At 45.1% G+C, this 23,998-nt stretch overlaps 1 protein-coding gene across 6 annotated transcripts in view; it reads right to left on the minus strand.

Annotated features, from left to right (window-relative positions):
- Window positions 1-23,998, minus strand: part of Il1r1 (interleukin 1 receptor type 1) — a 62,841-nt gene that overhangs the window by 28,088 nt on the left and 10,755 nt on the right. For 2 of the 6 annotated variants that reach the window (XM_050134738.1, XM_050134734.1), the window contains exon 1: window positions 1,993-2,279. The exons of the other annotated variants lie outside the window; for them this stretch is intronic. The gene's annotated coding sequence lies outside the window, so the exon portion shown is untranslated. Of the gene's footprint in view, window positions 1-1,992; window positions 2,280-23,998 lie in introns of those variants that run through there. 6 annotated transcript variants of the gene reach the window in all.

Raw genomic sequence — 23,998 nt, forward strand, 5'->3', positions numbered from 1 at the left:
TCTCTGTACCCTCTCTATCGGTGATGCTCACTGTCCTACAGGCTAATCAGGCCCATACTCTTTGCAAAGTGGCGAATTTTAAACTACTGTCTTAGCAGGGGAAAAAAAGGAGCCTTCCAGTATTTTCTAACTTGCCAAGAGAGACCATGTATGTGAAGAGACAGTGATGGCCATTTATCTTACTTTACTTTCCCTGGTACTTCCCCCAGTGCCTGGCATATTAGTACCCTCCAATAATTATTTGTTTGATGAATGAGTAAAAGTAATATTAAGCAGTGTCTCACCCAGGACAGAGGATTTACCAGAGCATCAGGAGTACTTTCATGCCTTATTATATCACTGAGATATATTATATCAGCAAAGCCTATGAGAAATGGGAAGTCTGCTCCTTTCTTGCCAAGGCTGGGCGAGAATTTAGAGCAAATGTCCTTTACTGAACTGCGCGCTGGCCACCCAACAGTGAGCCTACGGGCGAGTACTTATGTGCACCAGGATGGTAGACAGCTCAGACTAAAAGTAAGCCAGATTCCAGGTACCTTCACCCATCTCAGTGGACATCATGTTTCCACCTAGCTTGGGAGTTAGTTGAGGATGTGGATGTATAATATTAAATAGAATACAATGTGTATAAGAACAAGAAACTAGAAGGAATCAAAGAAGAGAGAGATAGCAGCAGCTGCGTGGAAAGAGGGAGGAGAGGTAGCACTTGTCCCCAGCACCAGGCTGATTCCTCTAGCTCACAGCCATGGGGTTCCATCTGGTGTACCCACCTCCCAGGAAGACTGGCACCAAGCCAGAGTGACTCAGGCACCCGTTCCAATGACAGATGGACTACGGCTCCTCTTTATAGTGGCTTGAGTAGCCCAGCTGATTAGATTCTGTTTTACAGGGCCAAAAATTACAGGATATGCCCATCTGGTGAACATCCCAAACAGTGCAAAGAGCTAACCTTGGTAGAAAGAGGAGTCCCCCCCTGTCTTCCTGGGCAGCCTCTCTCACTCCCCTCCTGCCCCAGAACTTTAGACGCAGGGGTTTGAAGACCCAAGGGTACCAGTCCTTAAACAAAACAGCCTCCACCTAAGTTTCTGCTATAAAACGATGTGATCCTGGCGGCTCACCCACAGGACTGCTGGGAGGATAAAGGGCAGTAAGGGGATGGGGCCCTATAAACTGTCAGGCACTGGGCATGTTTGTAAACAGTGATCTACATTCCCCATGATCAACCTGTCTGGAGAGAGGATTCATCCCACCACGTGGATTATGGAATTCACCTCTTGTCTAATTAAGACCTCTTTTCTAAGCCCACTATGTTAAGTAAAAATAATAAGAAAAGGGCAGCTCCATTGGCGCAAGGAATCCAATTAGGTCAAATCAAACCAAATCAAAATGTCCATCGTTTTATTAAGAATGACGCTGTCGGGTGGCAGAGCGCATGGTGGGGAGGAGACAGGACAGCAGGGGGCCCACGCAGACCCGAAAACCAAACCATGCGTTCCCGTCTCTGGCCGCACACTTAAATACCCTGTGGGAGTGGTCCTGACTCCCCCAGGGAGGGGTCAGGAGCTGGCATGCTGGGATTTGGAGTCCAGACCGAAGCAACTCCCAGGCCAGGGAGGCTGGGCGGGTTGGATGCCAGGGGCTGGGGGCTCCGCTCCCAACTTCACACACACACCTCTAAGAGGGTTTGTTAGTTAATTATAAGTTAGTTACCCTTGGCCAGATCTCAATGCCTGGGAGCAATTTACACAGGGAGACTAGTGTACCTGGAACAAACCTGAAGTTTGGCAATTTAAATTATTTAAATGACCTTTACTCCTGAATGTGATTTTTCTCTCCTTTTCTCTCTCTTTGTCTCTGTCTCCCCCCCCCCCAAAAAAAAAGACTGAACTGCCATCTCCTTTATCCTTCATCCACAGACAACGCTGACCGAGTAACTTAAGAAGGACATTTGCCTGCTCACCCCATCTCCCCAACTCTTCAGTTTTCTCCTACCTGGGCTTCCCCGAGTGCCCCAGTGGGGGTGAGCCGGGAATCTAGCAGCTCCGAGCCAAATCCGTCCAGACAGGGAGCAACCGGAGCCCTAGGAGCCACGCGAGGGGTGCTCCGGCGCCGGCACTCATGGGTCACATTCCTGCCACTCTTGGGGGCAGGCGGGCACCCGCTGGTTTCCCGCCCCTCTTAATCAGAGCCGCGCGCTGCCAGGCTGCTCCCGGGCGAGGGGCACGAGCTGTGTCCGCCAGAGCGACACGCTGCTCGGGGCTCCCACCCCTAGCCCGGCCCGCGGGGGCGTGCTGCGGGCGGAGACTGCTGGCCGGCCCTGTTAAGCCGCAGGCGCAAACGAGCTGGCCTGGTGCCCATGCCCCGCCCTGGGAGCCGGAGAGGTTGGGCATTCATATCCCTGACAGGCATCACCAAGTCTCAACACCCTAGCCAAGCATCCCAGAGTCTCCTACATCTCCCCTACTTCCACTCCGGGGCATTCCACCCCGGGTTCTCCGCGTCCCTGCCGAGCGATCAAGGGTCTTTGTATCCCTGCCGGGCTTCCTAGAGCCCTTGTGTCCCTGCCCCGAGTCCGGGGAAGAACGACTCCGGTTCCCAAACCACTTGGCTCCTCTGAGCAGCCTCGGTGTTCTTAACAAAATTAGCTGGAACTGACCTCTACGTAGCAACCAGCTTGGACCACCTAAATAGAATCTGAGCGGGAGATCCCGAGACAAACAGTTCTGTGCCCAGCACAAATTCTGGAGCCTGGCGCTGGGTGCCTCCATCTGGCTTTGAGAATTTGGCCAAGTCACTAAGTTTGTGATACCTCGATTTCCTCTTTGGTTATAGAGACGTGCAGTGGGATTTTGTGGAGGGATAGAGATTGAGTGAGCGCCGGCATAGCCGTGGTACTGCAAAGACTTTATACCTTGCTGCATTACCGCTATACACCAAACTGAACAACACTTTGACTTGTCTTACCATAACCCTGTTAATTCTAGTACTAAATTAGGCAAAGGAAAAATCACGCCCAGAAGAAAAAAAAAATCAAAAATAGCCAAGGTCGTACGACTGATTGCTTCTTTCCTGGTCATAATGGGCCACCCTGCAATGCAACAGCAAATAAACAATGATTGATTGATTTCTGCTTCTAGAGCACAGGGCCATTTCCTGCCGGTCTTCCGGGCTGGACAGGCCCTGGATTCCCTGCCGTACTCCTTTAAGCAGCTTTTGAAACTCAAGGTTGAAGTCACCAAGGGGCAGTTCTGAAACTGGAGACACCGTAAAGAAACAAAGCAGTAACAGTTTATCATAGATGCTCCCTGTGGCCTCGGAGTTTCTCCTTTATCTGTTTCCGGAGGTTTGACCTGTTCCCTTTTCTGAGAGAAGCGGGCTCCGGTCTGCCAGTGACATGGTACTGTGGAAAGTCAGTGACTGTCCCTTGGGTCAGTATTCCACAGAGGTGGTTCTGACAGCCTTGGTCACATTCACAACTGTAACCAGATTTGGCCCCTCCCGTGGTCAGAAATGGCATGGCGCAATGACTGAAGGCTACCGGTGTCAGTATTTTTTACAACTTCCAGGTGACTGACTCCATTGCGCAGCCCCCATCATGACGCAGACAAACCGAGTTTTTCACCTCAAGGCTGTTTCAACAGATGTGTCCCGTGGTAGTCTCCACCCCCATTTCTTTATTTTTTTAACTACATTTTAACAACGCACAGTAATTATAGGTTAAACGTGACAATTGACACATACATAACAGTTTGATCATGTCTACCCCCAGCATCTCATAGTCTCCCTTCTATGGGCATGTCCTTTATTTCTTTTTCATATCTCATTTATGAGAGGAAACATGATGTTTATCTTGTTTAGTCTAGTTCAGATTGCTTAACACGATTATCAGCAATTCCATGCATTTTCCCTAAAAAATGTCTGATTTCAACCTGACTGCATTTAATTCTTTGTATCTGAATAATACTTAATTTTCTGTATATGCACTTTCTTTATCCATTTATCTATCAAAAAGGTCCCAGGCCGAATCATGATTTGGTTGTGGTGAATAGCGCAGCATCAATGATGGGTATTCATGTCAGTATCTGCATGCTGACTTAGACTCTTCAAGGGCCGGATCCAGGAGCAGTTCAGGAGGGTCACGTGGTAGTCCAATCATAAGTGGTAGTTTAATGGATGCTAAAAAATAGGTGTGTCTAACTCGAAACGGTAGACTGGGGATGTCACTTGGTGGTAGAGCACTGGCCTAGCACGTGCCAGACCCTGGGTTTTATCCTGACTGTCACACACAAAACAAATATATAAGCCAGCAATATAAAAGCTTTATGTTGGTAAGCATAAACTTGCCTTAATGTTTATGCCTTAATAGACTGAAAGATCTTAAAGCAATTTACAAGTAGTAAAATTGATTTGTGTGCTAATGTAGAGATGAAATTCAAACTTCATTCGCACTTGGGACAGTCTCACTGTGTTATCTAGGGTGACCTTGAAATCCTGAGTGGACTCAAGAGACACCCTCCTCAACCTCCCGAGTAGCAGGGCCTGTACCACAGAAATTTCTCCTTTTTGCGTAGCGACCCGTTCCCCCTACCTGTGCCCTACATGTCCTGGAGACACACAGGCCTCTCCATGCAGGCGGGGCTCTCAAATGCACACTCCAAGTGACAGGTTTACACAGCTCCACTCTCCACCTTATAGTCTCAAAGGTTTTACTCAAGACCTTGGTGTCACCTCCTCCCTCAGATGTGTTGGATACTCTCCCTCGGACCTTTGACCTCCTTTGACTCCCTTTCTCCAGACAGTTGAAGTGTGGCCACTTTACTCAACCCTTCAGCAGAGATCTGTGTAAACACTGACAGCCGATTTTGCGTCACCCCTCTCAGTCCTTGAGTGTGCTCACGTGTGTCAGCATGAGATACACCACTAGCTCTGCTTTCGCACACTGCTGACAGCCCTAGGGTTCATCAAGCGTCATAACAAAGTCTGGCGTCCAACATGGCCTGAGTAAAAGAGTGCATTCTATTATACCCCGGTGTTCAGTAAAGCATCCACGAGTCTCCAGACCTTCCTAAGAGGCCAGGCCTGAAGAGCCAAAAACCTGTTGATGTTGTTTTTTTGAAAAGCTATAGAAAATGAGGCTGGAAGGATAATCATGGGCTTGGCTACAGTTTGTAGAAAACACAGGCTGACTTGTGGGTCAGAAACCCTCCCTGGAGATCAAGCAACCCTTAATCTCCTTCACTACCCCCAATGACTTCCAGTTAGAACACCATGAGGGGACGAATTGTGAAGAGTGTGTTGTTACTGGCAAGGACTCTGGGTCTTGAATCAGTAAACGCGAAACAGCTCTGAAGCAGTAATTTTTTTTTTCAATCACCATAAAGAACGAGAATTCATAAGAAACATATAGAGAAATGCACATGCGTTTATAGGCCATGGTGTTTTGACAGGCAGGGCCTCTGTGGCGCTTAACTTGCTACACCTATTTTTTGCTGCTTGTGGAACTTCCAGGAACCTCTCACAGAACCACAACACAGACCCGAAACCGCTGTCCCAGATGTCCTTGAACAGCACAGTCTTCCTGCTCCTGTCACACATTTTCCATCGACCAACATCCAAACAGGCACTTCTGAACCCGTGCCTCAGCCCTGAAACAGCTCAGTCTGAAGCAGTTCAGTGCCCCCCACCCCTGCTTCTCTAAGCAGTTTCTCACGGACTCCTGAGATTGTCTTTCTAGTCAACGCACTGTGATTTCTTTCTTTCAGCCCTTTACCAAGCAGAAAGCCGCAGGCAAACTGGATGAAAGCCGATGCGACCGCATGGCAGACATCGGGGCAATGAGCCGTTTCTTTTTAACTTCCTTCACAAGTAGAGGAAAGCTTCGCTGCAGTTGGATCTTGCTCAATGAAGGCAAAAAACTGAAAGAGCTTTGGGGCCTGGCGGGTGTCATATATCAACAGAGCCGCACTCGTCCACGGCCACGTACTGATGCCCCTAGCAGAACCAGATAGACGGAGGGCGCTCTCCTCCCAGCTTCCTGTCACCCTCCTCTCCCTGCCCTTTTCTTCTTTACCCTCTCCTCCCCCACCCCCGCTTCTCTCAACATGTGTCTGTTCCATGATTGCTCAAACCTGAGAAACTCACAGCACCAATAACCGAAATTTTGTGGCCCAGTAGGCTGTTTCCCATGATTCTCCCTGTTGCCTAGGAAACACCTATTGAAGCCGTTGGACTCAGTCACATGCCAGACAACAAGAGCGTGCTCCCCCCCCCCCCCCGCCCTTAAGTCCCCTTTTATTTACTTTTTATGTGTTTATACTGAATGAAGGTGTATATGTCCATGTGTGCAAATATGGGGAGGGATGGTTTCTGTACAAGTGTGTGCATGCATGTTAGGGTCAGAGGGCAACCTTGAGTGTCATTTCTCAAGCTCTGCTTTTCTGTCTCTGACTCCCCAGCATGGATATTACAAGTGTGCCAGTACCCCACGCATGGCATTTCTCACTTGGGTTCTGAGGGTTGAACTTAGCCCTTGCGTTTGCCAGATAGACGCAGCACTGACTGATTCTCTCCTTGGACTCCTAACTTTCTGTGAAAGTTGGAGCCTAAATGGCCTCACCAGCTTTGTTCCTATAAACAGTCTTTAAGTTATGTCTATGTTCCTTTTCTCTATAGGCGTCTGTCAAGCCCACACTTCCATGTTGGAGTCTTTCATTTTGCTGATATTGTCTAAACACAACTAAAATGTAATTTCTCTAAGTGGTCTTTCTTTAATTTGATCACTGCAGTCAGTTAAAGACAACTCTTTAGCCTTGAGGAGCCCTATTGAATTGCTCCCCACTGAATATGTAAATGTGATATTTACTTACCTTCCCTTGAATCTGGATTGACTTTAGTGAGTTAATCAGCCAATAGAAGGAAGGAAGTGGAAATGACTTCTGAGGGCCATCAAATAAAGTTGTTTAACTAGTGTTAGAGAAGGTGGCGTGGAGTGGTGGCGAATCTCTGTACCACAGGGTACCCTCTGTACCCCTGTGCAGTCAGAGGCAGGAAGATCGGGAGTCCGAGGCTACATAGTAAGCTGCACAGCAGCCTTCTTGAACTGCACAGCAAAGCCAAATGGAAGGAAGGGAAGGAGAGAAGGAAAGGGTGTCAGAGGGAAAGGAGAGGAAGAAGAGGAGAGGGAGAACAGAAGGGGAAGGGAAGGAAAAAAGAGAGAAAGGAAATGAAGGAGAAAGGAGAGGAAAGGAGAAGAGGGAATGAAGAGGAAGGATGGGGAAGGAAAGAGGAAAAGAAAAAAAGAGGGAAAAGGAGTGTATGAGTGTATCATGTTTTACTTTCTTCCCTGCCTATGGAAGTTGTAAGACTGGTACCTGAAAGGCCCAACAAAAGACAGTGATTTGTGGATGACCTTGAAACAGACTCCTAGAGAGGATCTAAACCAGGTGTGATAGGGCAGACGATGCCAACAAGGACACTGTCAGGTACCCTGTGCGCTTAGGGGCACAGGCCTGTCTGCCATTGCTACCACCTTACATATAGAACTTACACATTTTGTCAGATTTATATTTAACTTTTCATATTGCTGACATTCTTGTGGGAGATATTATTTTACATATTACTTCCTGCATGTTCCACTGCTGATGCATGGTGATTTTTGTATATTGTAACCCTCAAAACTAACTGGATTAGTTACATTAATTTTTGTGTGAGTGGATGCCTATCTAGAGACCTCTGTTGTCTATAGATAGTTTTCTTTCCAAGACATCTCTATATTTCACTTACTTTAATTTTTCATTATGCCCCAGCTAAACCCTAAATACAATACAGAACAGAAGTAAGGAAGCAAGCATTCTTGTCTCGCTGGTCTTAGGAGAAAGTCTCCATTGAGTCTGATGCTAGTGGTAGGTCTTCTCTACATACATTTTTATTAGGCTGAGGGAGCCTCTCTTCTAATTTGCACGGCATTTTTTAATCAGGGATATGTAGACAGGGACTCCTCTTTTGTTTCCCGACTGCTCAGACCAAATAATCACACAGAAACTATATTAATTACAACACTGTTTGGCCAATAGCTTAGGCATATTCCTAGATAGCACATATATCTTAAACTAACCAATTTCTATTAATCTGTGTATCACCGCAAGGCTGTGGCATCTGTCTCCTTCAGCAGCTACATGGTGTCTCTCTTTGGCTCCACCTACTCTTTCTGTATATCTCTGTTCGTATTTACCTCCTGGTTGTACTCTGGTAAGCCTTTGGCTGAGACAGCTTTATTCATTATCCAATAAAAGCAACACATATACAGAAGGACTTTCCACATCAGGAATACAAGTTGTATTTTTGTTAACCTGTTCTATGGCATCCATTATTCAGTTTTGTTTCTGTGGTGGATTACATACATCAGTTTTCCAGGACTGAGCCAGTCTTGTTTTTGAAGATAATTTAATCAATTATGTATTTATCTTTTTAAAGAGTGCTGGATTTGCTTACTAGTATTCTGTTTAGAATTTGTATGTCTTAAAAAAATTGTATGTCTTCATTCATGAGAAATACTGACCAATAGTGTTTCTGTATCATATTCCATAAGCATTTCTGTATCACATTCTCTAGTTTTGATGTACAGGAAATAGCCTTGGAGAATTGGGAAGACTTTACAAATTGGAAATTATTGACTCCTCTTCAGTTCTCTATAAGAGTTCAAATAGAATTGATGTTGTGTCTTCTTTAAGGGCCCGGTAGAACTGTTTGGGACTGTAGTTTTCTGTGTGGGATGGGTCGGTATAAATACATTTCATACCTTGGATTACTCTGCTTATCTCTTAGAGAACATGTGATACAGTTATAGTTAACTTTAATGCTCATGCACTCTAACTATAACATTTGTATTGATCTTTGACTGTCTCTTATTGATTTTCCCCTCTAGTTTGCATATCTGGACATTTTTAGGTGGATGCCCAACACTGTGAATGTTTTGGACTTTGAATTCTTTTGTCTTCAGGATACAGTTGATTGCTTGAATATTGTTTCTTTGGGGTCTTGCTTTTCAGAAATTAGGTGGGAACATAGCGAGCAACATTTGGTCTAAGACAGTTTCCCCATTGCGTGCTGCTTCTGAGTCCTCTATAAAATGCCTTTGAATCCAGACATTTTATTGTCATCTTGCAGCAGTGATGCTTGTTCCCGGTCTTGTGTACTGTTTTATCAAATGTTCTTTTCCTGGATGGGATAGCTTTCTCATGAGGGTATGGGTCAGTACTCTGCTGAGTTTCTACACAGGACCCTGATAGTCTCTAAGATGCCTATTCTCTGCATCTGTTCCACCGCAGCCTCCTAAGGTCCCTCTCATCAATTCAGAAGTTTGCTGAGCTCTGACTAAGTTTCTTTCCCTGTACTATGACTCATGTTGGTAAGCAGAAACGGTCAACGGCTCACTCAGTTGTTTCTTGACTCCTAGGATGCTGGACCTTCACCACTGACATCTATCTTAGAACCCTGGCTTCACGTGCTCTCTCTTGTGATTTGGTTGTTTCTGGTAAGAAAGTTGCTCCAGGCTCTCTTACTCAATCCTGACTGGAAGTAGAGACATGCCAACAACTTCTAAGTTCATCAGTGAAACTGACTGGATTCTTCACCCCTGGCAAAATATTTGAAAAGGGAACTTGAACTCTTCATAAAATATAAATCATAATGCAGAATTGATTGATTCTGGCCAAGACCAAGAGTTTTGAGGAAAGAAGTTAACTGTGCATGCCACAGACAAACAAACATCCTGACTACTTTTGAATCCAAGAGGCAGAGAGACAAGTTGCGAGGGCCAGGCCAGGGAGGAAAGTCTCCCAAGATTGCCAGCCAAGATCGAAAAGAAAGAAATACTGTAAGGAAAGAGTCAGAAGAAGAAGGAGAGAAAAGACGGGAACAGACTCTACTCTTTTGATCTGACAAATCCAAGAATTTTGAAAGACGAGTCATTAACAATTGCCATTTGGAAGCTGATGACAAAGGAAGAAGCTGAGAGGGGATTCTGAGATAATGGCTAAATCACCAAATGTCAGAACATGATAGGAAATCAATCCATGTATCCTGCAACAGATGAACAGATAAAGAAAATGAACACAATGAGTGTGCATGTTTATACACAATGAGATCCTATTCAGCCCTAAAAAGAAGGAAGTCTTGCCATTACTGCATCTTGCGTGGATGGAACTAGAGGGCACAGTAAAGTGAAAACAGCAAGAACAGAAAGACAAACGCGTAGGATCTTGCGTAGATAGGAATACTTGATTTCCTATTAGTAGAGAGCAGAATGTGTAGAGAAGGGTGGGGAGGAGAGCGGTGTAGAAATGTTGTTTAATAAGTATAAGAAAACAGGTAAGAAGAATGGGTTCTAATAATCTCTAGCATGTGGAAGTAACTATGGTCGATGATAACTAATTGTACAATCCAAAAGAGCTAGCCAAGAGAACTGTGAACATTTCCAGAAGAAATGATGAAGGCCTGAGGTGAGAGACACGTTGCATTCTTACCCTTTAGTATTTACAATTATCAGATATTGACTAAAATCAATTTTACATTAGCAAAGAAAAATTATATTCTATTTTAGTGATTCTCACAAGGTTCCAAGAGCCACTCAGAGGGTCCTGAAGATCACAAGTACTTTCTTAGCAGTACAAAGAAGACTTTTTACATATACACACTCTCTCATGGCATTCAGTAGAACTTCCCACAAGCTATATGGCATATAAAGATAAAATACAGGTGCATATTTTTAAATTTTTTGCTCTCTTGTATTAAGCTAAGCATACAAGAATTTTCCAGAACAAGATATATATTGTAAAGCAATGCTACTATTCTTATTTTCGCTTTGTTTTAAATTCACAATTATTTTGTAGGAGATACCACATTACTTACATTAACGGGCAGTTGGTTTATTGATGTTTTTAATGGTCCACAAAATTTACTTTTAAAAATGCATAGTTTTAGTGTTTGATACAGTTAACATAAGTAGAATTAATCATGCAGACAGAAGGCTTTTAGCATTGCCAATAATTTTAAGAGTGTAAAGTGCCTCAGAAAAAAATTTGCAAACGTCTCTGAAAAGAGGTCACTGGGGAGATCTGGAAGGAATTTCTGAGGAAAAGGACAAAGAACAAAGAAATGCGGAGGGAATCTCCCTGGGAACCAACTGCCCCACTTGTTCCTGTGGCTTTGGAATAATATCTTGAAGAACACCATCCTTAACAAGCCTCTCCCATAGGGACATGGTGTCACCATTTCACTGAGGTTTTGCTATCATTGGGTAGAAAAAGTCCCCTGCTCAATTCCCTCTGAAAGGCACACAGAGTCACTCCGTCATCTGCACTTTACTTGACACGCCTTTTGTGCGCGTTACTTTCCTCACTGCTGGGACCAAACACCTCACAGAAGCACTTGTGTGCGTGGAGGGGGCGCAGATTTATTTGCGATCACAGTTTCAGAGGAAATAGTCCACCATGGTGGGGAAGGCAAGGTGGCTGATGTGACTTTTTATGGTGGCAGAAGGGGACTTCTAATATGGTGCTGAGTAGGAGGCAGAACACTCATGACCCAACCAGAAGCAGATGCCATCCTCAAGGCCTACACTGAGGATAGGTGACTCTCTCTTGGAAGATAGGCTTCAGTCTCAAAGGTTCCCCCAACCTTCTAATACATCATCACCATCAGATGATCTCCAGACTCATGTGCCTATGGGGAAACGTTCGTGTCCAAACCGGAACAGCTTTCTTACGCATCCATCTGGTCCATGCCCAGTAATCAATTGCATATGTAGGAAGAGGATGTATAAGAACCAAGCACGTGTGTTTAACCACAAGGGAGGCACTGTCATAAGACAGCAGCACTACGACCAGGACTTTAACAACAGCAGCCAATGAGCCAATGTCCCAAATGGGAGCAGGAACTTGTCCAAGGATTACCCGGTGAATAGACTCAGGGAATGAGGTTTCAACTCACTGTCTAAAGTTGATGCCTACCATCCACACTGCTGCATTTTACTGGCCCACTGTTGATCACTGCACAGGAGAAAAGCCTTAAGATTCGAGGGTATGGGGGATTGCTTTCTAGATCCAGAGGAAGCATGGCATGGTGGTTACTGGCATAGACAATGGAACCCAACAGCCTCAGATGGTACCCCACTCACATCCCAGTTCTACTAGGACTAGCTGTGGGCAGGAATCAAGTCACTTAATGTCTCTTGTATCTCCGAGATAGGCGATAAAGTCATGTAGCAATCGTGTGGTACTTCATGGCATTTCCGTTCCTAGCAGACCATGCGTACAAAGATAGTTCCATGAAATCGTAGGACCTAGCGGCATGATAGCCATCTCAGTTGCTTAAGTCTATGTTGTTCACCGATGACAAAAACTTTCTAAGGACATTCTTCTCAGAACGCATCTCCATCACTAAGAAATGGGCAAGCGTGGTGGCAAGATTCGCAGCCTTCCTGGATTGCTGTAAGGACGAAGAAAGTTAACTCATGAAAGAGGTGACATTGTCAGGTGTACACCAGGTAGCAGAGATGCTCTTGATCTTCCTTACAGTGCTTTTAGAGGCCTTGCACAAGTTGTACTGACTCAGGCTTTTTGACTTTAGAAAATAGAAACAATTTTATCTGCCCACTTATACTAGAGACTTACTGAGAAGACTGCAGGGTCTTAGTGCCCCTGAGTTTTCCTGAATAATGTCTATGCAAATAAGTCACTATTGCTGGGACTTTCTTGGGCATGAACTCAGAGTGTGATGTCTTTTTGAAACAGGGAGTTTTCTGGTGGGGGAAAGAAGTGGCCAGTGCTGCTAGCTGGAAGGCTAGAAGCCAGTCACCACAACCGATAAATTCCTCATTTGCCAGACATCAACCCAAACCACATTTCAAAAAGCAGGGCATTTGTCCATAAACACTCACATCTGAACTAATCGAATCTGATAGGTGAGAATAACTCCACCTCTGTGAGATAAGGGCCATGAGCTTGGGCCATAATATGAAGATGAAAGCCAATAGGAACTGAAACCTGAATTCTCTTCAAGATTAATACAAGATTAAGAAGCAAAGGTCAGCCTGTAACAAGAGATTTCACAACATTCTTTATGCAAACTTAGACATTTAGTTATGGCTGGGCCAAAGTGGTTCTCTTATTCCCCGGTTTTTCATTGTTAAAAAAGTTTTAGCCAAACTTGAATCACTTCCTGTCTTAACAAGAGCAATATGTCTTTCTTGTTCCTCCTACATTGTTAATGTCCAAATCACTACTGCTGAAGAAATCCCCCTCACTTGTTGCCAAACACACATACCAAAATATTAAATGTCTGCTGTTGTTAAAAGTTACACATATGTATGAGCATGAACGTGCTTGCGCACAGACACAGACTGTATTACCGAAGTCCCTATGAATGCTTGCCAGCACATGTCACCACTTCACGTGACCTAGCTACCTAACTCCTTTCCCTACTAGACCACAACATGAGGTTAGAGCTTGGGTCTTTTCATTCATTGTTGTATTAGCATAATATTAAATAAAACCTGAAAGCATATTCCACACTGGTTGACTGGATGGTTGGACTGCTTAATTCTGTCCATTTAAAGGCCCTGTGCCTGGTTTCAATGTTTCTCAATCCCAATGTTTTGTTTTTTTGTAATGTTTTCTTTTTCTCCCTCTCAGTTCTTTCTTCTGACCACTTACGGTTCTTCCGCCATCTTTTCCTCTCCCTTTGTGTTCACGAACACTTAAGGGTTAATGTTAGGCTTCTCACCTGGCCTGGATGCCTTTGAAGTGGGTAGGAGCAAACTTAGCCAAGAGCTCTTCAGAGTTTTGAAAAATGGAACAAGGTGTTTCTCAGGCCTGACTAAGAGGGTCCCTGGGCATGACAGTGTGCAGACGAGAAAGAGATATCCTGAAGTCTAGGTTGTCAATCAAAGTCTAGGACCGATACTAGAACAGACCTCCTGAGGGGTGCACAGCTCCTAAGAACAATTACATCTATGCAAATACAGCTTCTAAAGCTTTTAGGAACAATCACATCAATGCATGGCTGCATGCAGCCTAGCAAGAGAGCCACTGTATTGCCAGAGCCTAGGAAGAGTCACACTGGTTACTGTCCACTGAGAATGGCTTCTTCAGACTCTAGAAAGGGTGTTTTAGCATAGGTGGGGGCCCTGGGAGATGGTATACCACAGATCCTCTTAAGTTTCATTCATCTTTCTTTTGAAGAACAGATCAGTAGCACTTCCCCCATGAGGTCTTATTTTTGTGTTGCTGTTGTTCATTACTGTGAGCCCTACTTCCCAAACCATAGGAGGAATTAACCCAACCACATCGCCTGACATCTCAACAACAAGACCACAGTGGGTCAGGGAAGACCTGGTATTTTGTGCTCCTGTCTCTATTCCCCTTCTTGTCTTTCCCTGTCCATGCCACAATGGATAGTCCCACTGACGAGTGTGACATCACTCTGAACAAATCTTCAATACCGCCCATGACCCATGCTAGAAAATTTTCTCTTTACTCCCTTGGAAACTCAAGAAACAATCACAGAACTACCAAGGTTACTGTGAGCCATACCCAAAAAGAAAGGAGACATTATTTTGTGTGTGTGCCAAAACAAATCCTATCTAAGAGTACCTGCCGGTGCAGAAATTATGAAGGAAGATGTGCTTTTCCCACTAACACACTGTTCCAGGGAGAAGAAACACTATGGCAAACAATCTGGGAGTTCCAGATGGATGTGTGGTAGCTAAGAAGAGCCTCCAGGAGTGTCACCCAGTCGCCAGCATTGAGAGACGCGAAGGAGACTTTCCCCAGCTTGGGGAACAGTGTAACAGCACGTGACGTTTATTTGAATGACCTCACCCAGTGGAGCCCTTCTTATTTCCCTCCTACCCTTTCCAACTCCTTCCTCTTTCTTCCCTCTTTCTCTCATAGCTCTATCAACTACTACAAAGCCCTCCAAGACTCAGTCTTTGCTTTCTGTCAATGGAGAAAGACCTCCATGGGACAGATTCCCATAAGTTCTTAAGACTTCATTCACAGGCAGCCTTTTAAACGGCCATGTAATAATTTTCGTTCGTAGAGTATTATATTAACCTTGTTCAGAATTATTTCCCTTAGCTCTTTCATCTACAGATCTAGTAATAAAGCCTGTTCTTAATGTTAATATCTTATTAATAGTTTGATTTACCCAAATGTCTTAAGCATGGGACCCCAGGAATATTTTATTTTGACAAGCTAAGTGTTTATAAGATAACTCATATATCACACTACTTTTACAGCAAACAAAACGCAGCGTCATGTGCACTTGAAACTGAATAGAGCAGATGTTGTTCTGTTCTGAAGCCCAGGACAGAGTTCAAGTCCACCATTGGTCAACAGCTGTAGCACGTAGAGTTGGAAAAGAGGACCAGGACTCCCCTTGCATACCTAGAACATATCTATTTCAAGAAGCATCCTAACTTTAAAACTATCAATTAAAAGGAAGTCCTAAATGGGTTGATATGAGGCACTAAAATAGGTGGGTCTTAGCTAAAAGACAAATGTTGCATTTCAGGCCGGCATGCTTGTTCCATGTGAGTGCAGAGTCTGGGGTTGATATTGGGTCTTTCCTTGATCACTCTCCATCTTTGCCTGTTGAGACAGGGTCTCTCACCGAATCTGAAGCTCATCAATTCAACTGATCAATCAGATTCGGGGATCCTTCTGTTTATACCTCCCTCCCCCAACCAAGGCTAGGCTTACAGTCATGGACTGCCATGCCCAAAGTTTTAAAGTGGATTCTGGAGATCTGAACTCAGGTCCTCGTGCCTGCAAGTCGGGCACTTTATTGACTAACCAAGGCCTCTAACTCCCCTCCCCAAGTATGCTGTTAAGCATCCCAAATTGGACTTTACACCTCAACAGCAATAGGAAAAGGTTAGGTTAACAGAGCACAAAGTGGGCCAGGAGGTCTGCCTACCACAGAGCTATCCAGGAAGGTCCCTCCCAAGTCTGGCAGGAAAGACTCACAGACGGAGAGATAGAAAAGAAAGGCAAGCACTCAGATCTCAAAGTAGATCCCCACCTCCAGCGATGATTCCACCTCTCCCAAAGGAGCCTGAGAGAATCCACCCCTTGGAGAAGACAGACTCACTGAGACCTGCTACAGTGGCTTGCAACAGCAGCCACACAACTGAAAGAGCCATCAGCAAGAGGAGATGCTGCCAAAGCTTCTAGACCACCGACAGGGCCTAAAGCTGCCAAGAGAACCTCAAGAGGCCTGAAGAGAGGTCAGGAGACTTGAGGTCAGGGCTTAGGAAGGCCCATGGTTAGCTGGAGACCCAAACACCTAGCGACACCAGATCATATGCCTAATGGAAGAAAAATGTGGCCTTTGAATCACCATGGACCAAGTAGGATGTAGGCAATATTTCACTAAAGCCAACTCCACAATCCCTGTGAGAGACTAGATGGGTACATAGCAAGAGAGCCCCAAGACGGGTAACCCTGGGAGGCTGTTGAGCAAGATATACCAAGATTTGAGAACCCCTGCATTTGGCGAAACCCCTTGGCTTGAGCTAGACATTCTGGAACTCATTTATTCTTATCCTTGAGCAAGATATATTCGCCATTAAACATTTCCCTTGTGGCCATGGTTCGTATGAAGCAGTGCGCTTGTCTTTGAACTGTATTTGGAAACAAATCAGACAAAATCCCCAATTCGTGCAAGGTGTGGACAAATAACACACAGTCACCGGGATGGAGGGGAAGTTACACAATGAACCAGAGAGTGAAGAAGTGGGTGTGGAAGAAAGCAAGAGTGTGTCTGGGGTGACTCCAGCCTTGAGGGGCAGGTATCTAGTCGTACCGGATCTAATCCCACCTCTCTTTCCCACCACGGCAGCCTCCTGCTGTGTGATGCTGAAGGCTGGACAAATAAACACTAAGTAGGTCTTCAAGAAACTGACAGTTCACTGGGAATGGACACTATGGGCCTCCCATGGGCAGGATGACATCCTCTCTCCCATCCACCAAGTATCTCTCAAACATCTAGTCAAACAAGTCCATTACTATGCACTAGATACATAACACATGCATCACACACTATACACACTCACAAAACATATACCACACACAACATACAAAATACACTATACATGAAACATATACTATATACACTCACCAAACATATACTATGCTTGCAACAGATGGACTACACAAAATCCATCCTTTAGATTGCATACACTCATCAGATATAGAATATCAACTGCACACACCGTCCCAATGTACACAACATACTCATTTACACAACAAACTCATATTACATATACAAAACGTATAGAACACTTATATTATACACTCAAAAGACATACAGCAGACATGCATACAGAATACACAATATTTTCATTAGAGTACAAGCAATATACACAGAACACATGCTTTGAAAACAGCATACAATAGACACTTCCGCAACACACACACAAGAAATATACACACCGCCTATACATTAACACAATGCATAAAAGGTACACACCATAACCGCAACACCCACGTACTCACACATATTCATACACACATCCCTCAAAGGCTATATATGAAAATACTTTCATTTTAAACACCACGAAGGAGTGTGGGCTGCTGTAGCCAGAAGAGTGCTGAAATTATTTGATCAAATGCACAGGGCAGTAAATGAAAGACCTGATGCTAGTCGGAGGAGGCTTTGGGGTTGAGTGGTTCACACGGGCTGCCACAGAACTCCCACGCAGAGTAGTGAGCACAGGGATGATTTATAGAAAGAAGAATGGGGATTAGGGCTGGGCAGGGGGAGACAATGGGAGATGTGGGTCAAAGGGTACAAACTCGCACTGATAATGATCTGATATACGAACTTGGAAACTGGATGAAATACTTTTCTCACAGCTATGACAAAATACTCAATAGCAACCAATTAAGAAACTGTGTGTGGGTGATGGTTCCGGCGAGAGTTCAGCTCGTTATGATGGGAAATGCAGGGCCATGTGGACGAGGAGAGAGAACAGGCCCAGAAGCAAGGGTTACACCTCTCTGTCCATTGCCTTGTTCAGTTGAGCAGTTTGCTATGGAAACCAAACTGCTGTTTCTTTGAACTGCCCAAACTGAGAGAATACAGTCTGTGCAGTCATAAACTTCAAAGGCAAGCTTTTAATGACCTACTTTAGCCAGCCAGGCCCTGCAAAGGCTTCTCTACCTTCAGATTAGCATTGCCAGTGCCAAGGGGATGGCTCAGTGGATAAGGTACTTGCTAGACATGTATGAGCAAGTAGCTGGGTTCAAATCCCCAGCACACTGATGTGGGAGTGTCATATATCAATCTGTTGATTTCATTGGTTAAGTAATAAACCAACTGCTTGGCCTCATAGCTTAGAACATAGTTGGGAGGAGGAAACAGAATAGGATGCTGGGCGGAAAAGGAAGTGAGGTCAGACTCTGCTCGGCTCCCAGAGAGACCCAACAGCCAGAGACACCATGCTTCATTCTCCCAGGATGGTGGACGGAGGCTAGAATCTTCCCGGTAAGCGCACCTTGGGGTGCTTACACACATCATTAGAAATGGGCTAGTCCAGGTGCGAGAATTAGCCTGTAAGGGTTAGAGTTCATGGGCCAAGCAGTTCTTAAATGAATACAGTTTGTGTGTTGTTATTTCAGGCATTAGCTAGCCAAGCGGCCGGGGTGTTGGGGACGCAGCCCCGCCGCTGCTTCTTATTTCAACAGCACACCAAGTAAAATCCAGGTGAGGAGTCACATGTCTGTAACCCCAGTGTTTGGAGGCAGGAGGGTGAAGACAGGTCTAAAACAAAGTGTTAGCCAACTGGTCTACCCCAAATGGGAAGTTCTAGGTTAAGTGAAAAACCATGTCTCAGAGTCTAAAGCATAGAGTGGTGGGCACAGATACTCAGCTTCCACCTCTGGCTTCTAACCGTGCACACATGGGTGCATCCACTCGCCCCCACACACGTGCATACATATGCACCACACATATTCACCACACACACGCACACACACTAAATATTAAAAAAATGATAATTAGAGCCAGGTATGGTGGCACATACCTTCAATTCCAGCACTTGGGAGACTGAGGCAGGCAGATCTCTGTGAGTTCGAGGCCAGCCTAGTCTACAAGAGTTCCAGTACAGCTAGGACTGTTACAAAGGGAAACTCTGTCTCAAAAAAAAAATTAAAAATGATAATTAGAAAAATAGTCCCACAAAGTGAAGTCTTAAAACTTGAGCTATGGGTGACAGTTGAGATTTAAGTCATAAGTGACATTGTCTTGTGCATTTATTTATTGGTCGTAAATGTTCTGCCCACAGGAAAAAAATTATTGTTCATATAAGATGATATGCCAAGTGGCTTGATTTTCTGGGCTTATTTTATAATAAATAAATTCATTGGGCCACCTTAGTATGCACCTTAAAAAGCTGCAGCTTTTGTTTGCCAATCAAACTCAATGTAGCTAGGAGATTAAAAGAAATAAAATCTATCTATTCAACCAGCTGCTAACAGCCTGTGCTCGTCATGTAATTTCCGTGAAGTCCCTTCAAATGAAATCCCTGTTGGGCAGAGAAAGCCACCTGGCACCAGGCTCAGCACATATTTCCCAATACAACAGATGAGTGTGAGATCTCTCTGAGACTGTCTCTGAGTCTCGATCCAGAAATTAATCTCGTGTACTTAAGTTCAAAACAATGGCCTACAGACTACACATCTTCTCTGACTTTTGGCCGGCCAAGGGCAGTGTGATTTGGTTCCCATGGTGAACAGCCAGGCTTCCCCAGGCAGCACAGAATGTTTTAAAAGTGAAACCCTTCACAGACAAAGGAGTGTTTGGAAAGTGCGGTAGGAGCTTACGTTTAAACTGTGTTTAAATTTGCCAAAGAAAGGTATCATCTATAATAATGCTAGCACAAAGATTTTATCCTGGCCATGCCTTAAATACCTAAATTGCTACTTGCAGAGCTGGCTCTGTGTTATTTTGATAAAGCTAAATGCATATGTAAAATAAAGTCTTCTTCTTGTCTTTGGAAACACTTGTGCTTACGTGGACTCTATAGTAGGCACAGGTCTGTGACCAGATGCGTGGAGATGTCCATCGCCCTGCAAGGAATTCTCTGACACCAGATGGGTGTTCTGCAATTCAGTTCAGTTCTAATACTGACAATTGTTCATAAAGACTCCAGAAGCAGAAAGCTTGGTCACAAAAGTCAGCCTCTGATGCTGCAAATACCGATTGCCCGGGCTAGGTTGTCACCCTCCGCTGCCCCGAGTCAAGGTCCCTCACCTTCTCACAGTCTGGGATAGCTTCAGTGATGGAGGTGGGTCTTGTATCTTATCTGTTGATTTCATTGGTTAATAATAAAGAAACTGCCTCGGCCCTCATAGGACAGAAAATTAGGTAGGCGGAGTAGACAGAGGAGAATGCTGGGAAAAAGAAGCTGAGTGAGTGAGTCGCCATGATGCTCCCACTCCAGACAGACGCAGGTTAAGATCCTCTCTGGTAAGCCAGCTCATGAGCTACACAGAATATTAGAAATGGGTTAGAACAATATGTAAGAGCTAGCCAATAAGAAACTGGACCTAGCCGGGCCAGGCAGTGTTTGAAAGAATACAGTTTCCGTGTAATTATTTCGGGCATAACCTAGCCATGCGGGCGGCGGGGTGCTGGGGACGCAGCCCCGCCGCTCCTAATTCAACACTTCAGAACATAGGAAACCAGTTCAGGTATTTCTCATACAGTTATGACTATGACAAAGAACACAGATGTGCGGCCAGATGATGAGAAACAGAAGGCAAGGTATGTGGGAAGGGGCTCAAGAGTCCATTCCAGGCAGGCTTCTCATGACGTGTTCAACACCCAGAAACTCTCCCAACTCCCAGTTCATACAGAATCTTCACCACTTGGGGATGATCGAGCAATCAGTCTCCCCTCGCTAAAGCTAGGGAGCAGGCAGAATGCTCTGAGCTTCTCAACCTGGTTTGATCTTCCTGGTGCCCAGCACACCACACTAAAATAGAATGAGAATGTCTGCTTATGTCTCCTAAGGTAAAGGTACTTCTTCCAATCAGGAAAGTTTAAGGCATTGGAATTACAACTGGGTGCTGTGAACAGGGAAAAAGTGGGTTACTGTGTATCTATGCCTGCCTATGTAGAGACATAAAGGGATTCTTTGCAGGAAAGGACCTGCACATTCTGTCACCAGTTGTGATGGAAAACTCCAGGAGGTAAGCACTCTGATACTTTTCCAAGGTCTTAATAAAAGAGATTGACTCTTGAAACAAACGCTTGCTTGAAACATGGGACTGAGCAAATATTTTCTACCCAGCAATTTCCACACTCAAAGACCCTTTCGGAGAAATCCATTTAACTTTCCCCTAAGGAGACTTCCCAGGCCTGAAATACATCTGCCTACATTCATCTAAATAAACCAAAGATGGGGGAACACGCAGGAAAATGACCAGGAAGACAGTCCCAAAGCGCCTATTTGAATTATAAGTAACTGAAGCCCCATGCTGACAACAGTTTCGTGATCCAGGAAAGCCAAAGAAACTAAACAGTGATGTTTGAGTCCATTATACTTTGTGATGTCTACAAAGCAGCCAAGTGCTAAATGCCTCTGGGGGAGGATCCCTTTCACTGCCTGGAAGTTTGGTTGGAGCAGCCTAAGGAGGTGGCCAGCACTGCCCAGTGTGCTTCCCGTGCTGACTGGTAGCTGTCACAGAGCAAACACTTTGCTGTGGTTATCTTTTGCTTGCCCCACAGGCTGGCAGGGAAGGTGTCACGATTTTAGGTGCACTCTAAATAGGAAAGAAGTGACTGTTTATCTAAAACTGGACGTGGAGCTTGAGGGGGAAAAAAGCAGCTAATGGGGACTGGGGTGGCTCAGTTTGTAAAGTGTTTGCCATACAAGCCCAAGCACTTGAGTTCCAACCCTAGCAACTATGCAAATAAAACTGGGCACAGTGGTGGGAATCCCCAGCCCTGGGGGAAACTGGCCAACCAGAAGCGCACTGGCCCACTAGCCTAGCTCAAGGAGTTTTGGGACAGTATTACCCATTATTTGAAACCAACTCATGAAAACTTCCAAGCCTTCCAAGAGAAGAGAGACACCCAAGACCTTTCACTACATTGCTCCCTTCCGCAATTGGGTTTCTACCCTTCATTGTGTGGTGAAACAGCACCTTCTGAGCGTGATTGCTTTTTATTCCTTATTTATATAAGAGTCTTTCAAATCCAGCCAAATGCATGTCACAAGGGGGATTATGTATCGACAACAGAGCACGAGGAAGTGGCATCGAGAAACTACAAACATGCCAATTTGACGTGGAAAATGTCATAATTCCGAGGGCCAAGTCAGGCCGGCTAGCGTGATTTCACCCCTTTCACCAATGAAAAGCAGAAAACCCAGACAGGAGAGAGAAATCCGGAACCATCCTTTTCTTCCTTTGTGTCCTTCAACACTTCTAATACAATGTCAGGCACTGAATAACCAGATCTAGCTAGAGAGAGAGAGAGAGAGAGAGAGAGAGAGAGAGAGAGAGAGAGAGAGCTAAGCTACAGGAAAATCAGTCTCTCTCTCCCTCCCCTTCTTACCTCCCCCCATTCCCCTTTACCTCTCAAGCACTTTCTTATCATTAAAATTCTCACAATATATATTGATAAACATTCAAAAGCAAAAAAAAATATTTTCTGATCATGCTCAAATCTGGCTGATTTTCACACCTTTTTTTTTTTAATTTGGAAAATAAAACAGCCATTGACATTATCTAAGGAGTCAGTGTAGCCCAGCACTGTACAGTCCTTGTGGCACTCACCACCCAACCTCCAATATCACTTTTCCTTTCTATCCTCAGGTCTTTGCTGCCACTGCTAGCTGCACCAAGATGATGCAGGGACAAAGAAGGGCTTCTTAGGAGAGGGGTCAGGAGCAGAGGAAGTGTTAGAAGCTAGAGGGAAGGAGAGAGGAAGCCATGAATGGGGTTGCCTAGTACTAGGAAAAGCCAGACCACCCGCCTGCCTAGTCAATGCCACGCTGAGGCCGCTCCCCTCTCTCCAGTTCCTTCTCTCCGACCTCTGTGCACACATATGGAGGTGCCACAATCACCTCGAATTCCAGTCTTTTCTTCAGCTTACTTGTGAAAAGGGTCTCTTGTTGCTCCTGGCTGCACAGTCCACGCTAGCTGGCCAGAGGCCTTCGGCGGAGTTTCCCATCTGTCTCCCATCTTGCTCTAGGGCGCTGAGATTGCACTACTGCCTCTGGCTTTACGTGAGTTCTGAGGATGGAAACTCATGTCCTTGTATGGCGAGCGTGTTACCTACTGAGCCTTCTCTCAGCCCTGGGCCTTCTGTTTCAAACAAGTCTCTTAGTTTGTCCTTGACGTGGCTATGGTTATTAAGTGTCCTTGTGACCTTCCCCAGCATCCAGCATTTGGCCTGCCCTTGCAATTTCCTCTTAGAATACTGTCCTCCTCCTCTTCCTTCTTCTCCGCTCCTCCTCCTTCCCCCCTCTCCTTCCTCCTCCCCATCCTCCTCTTTCCTCCCAATTCTCTGTCTCCTCACCCCTGAGACTCCCAAAGTAGATTGTAGGACACTCCCAAACTCTGTCCCTGGAACAACGCGGAGCTCACCACCCCCATCCCCACCCTGCCTGCAACACTCTGTATCCCAGCTTTGCTCTGCCTGTGTTCTCTTCTCTTCCCTGCTGCTTGCTAAAGACACTTAAAGCTATTTTCTACCCAGCTAAGGAAATCAGATCTTTAAGTGTTTGTCGAATGAACACAAGCCGCCCTGTTTACATGCCTACTGCTCGCAGTTCCTGAGGAAGTGGGGAGCACACTCAGCGGGCCCCAGCTTTCCAGAACTTCCAGGGCCAAGGTCTTCTGAGAAACGGACTTAAATATCCCCCAGCAGGCAGTATTTGGCAATCCCTCTAGACACGCTTGATTTAGCCTGCTCCTTGTTTACT

The sequence above is a fragment of the Alexandromys fortis genome, unplaced genomic scaffold, assembly GCF_014885135.2.
Source record: "Alexandromys fortis isolate MF-2015 unplaced genomic scaffold, M_Fortis_MF-2015_v1.1 scaffold_20, whole genome shotgun sequence".
Lineage (NCBI taxonomy): Eukaryota > Metazoa > Chordata > Mammalia > Rodentia > Cricetidae > Alexandromys > Alexandromys fortis.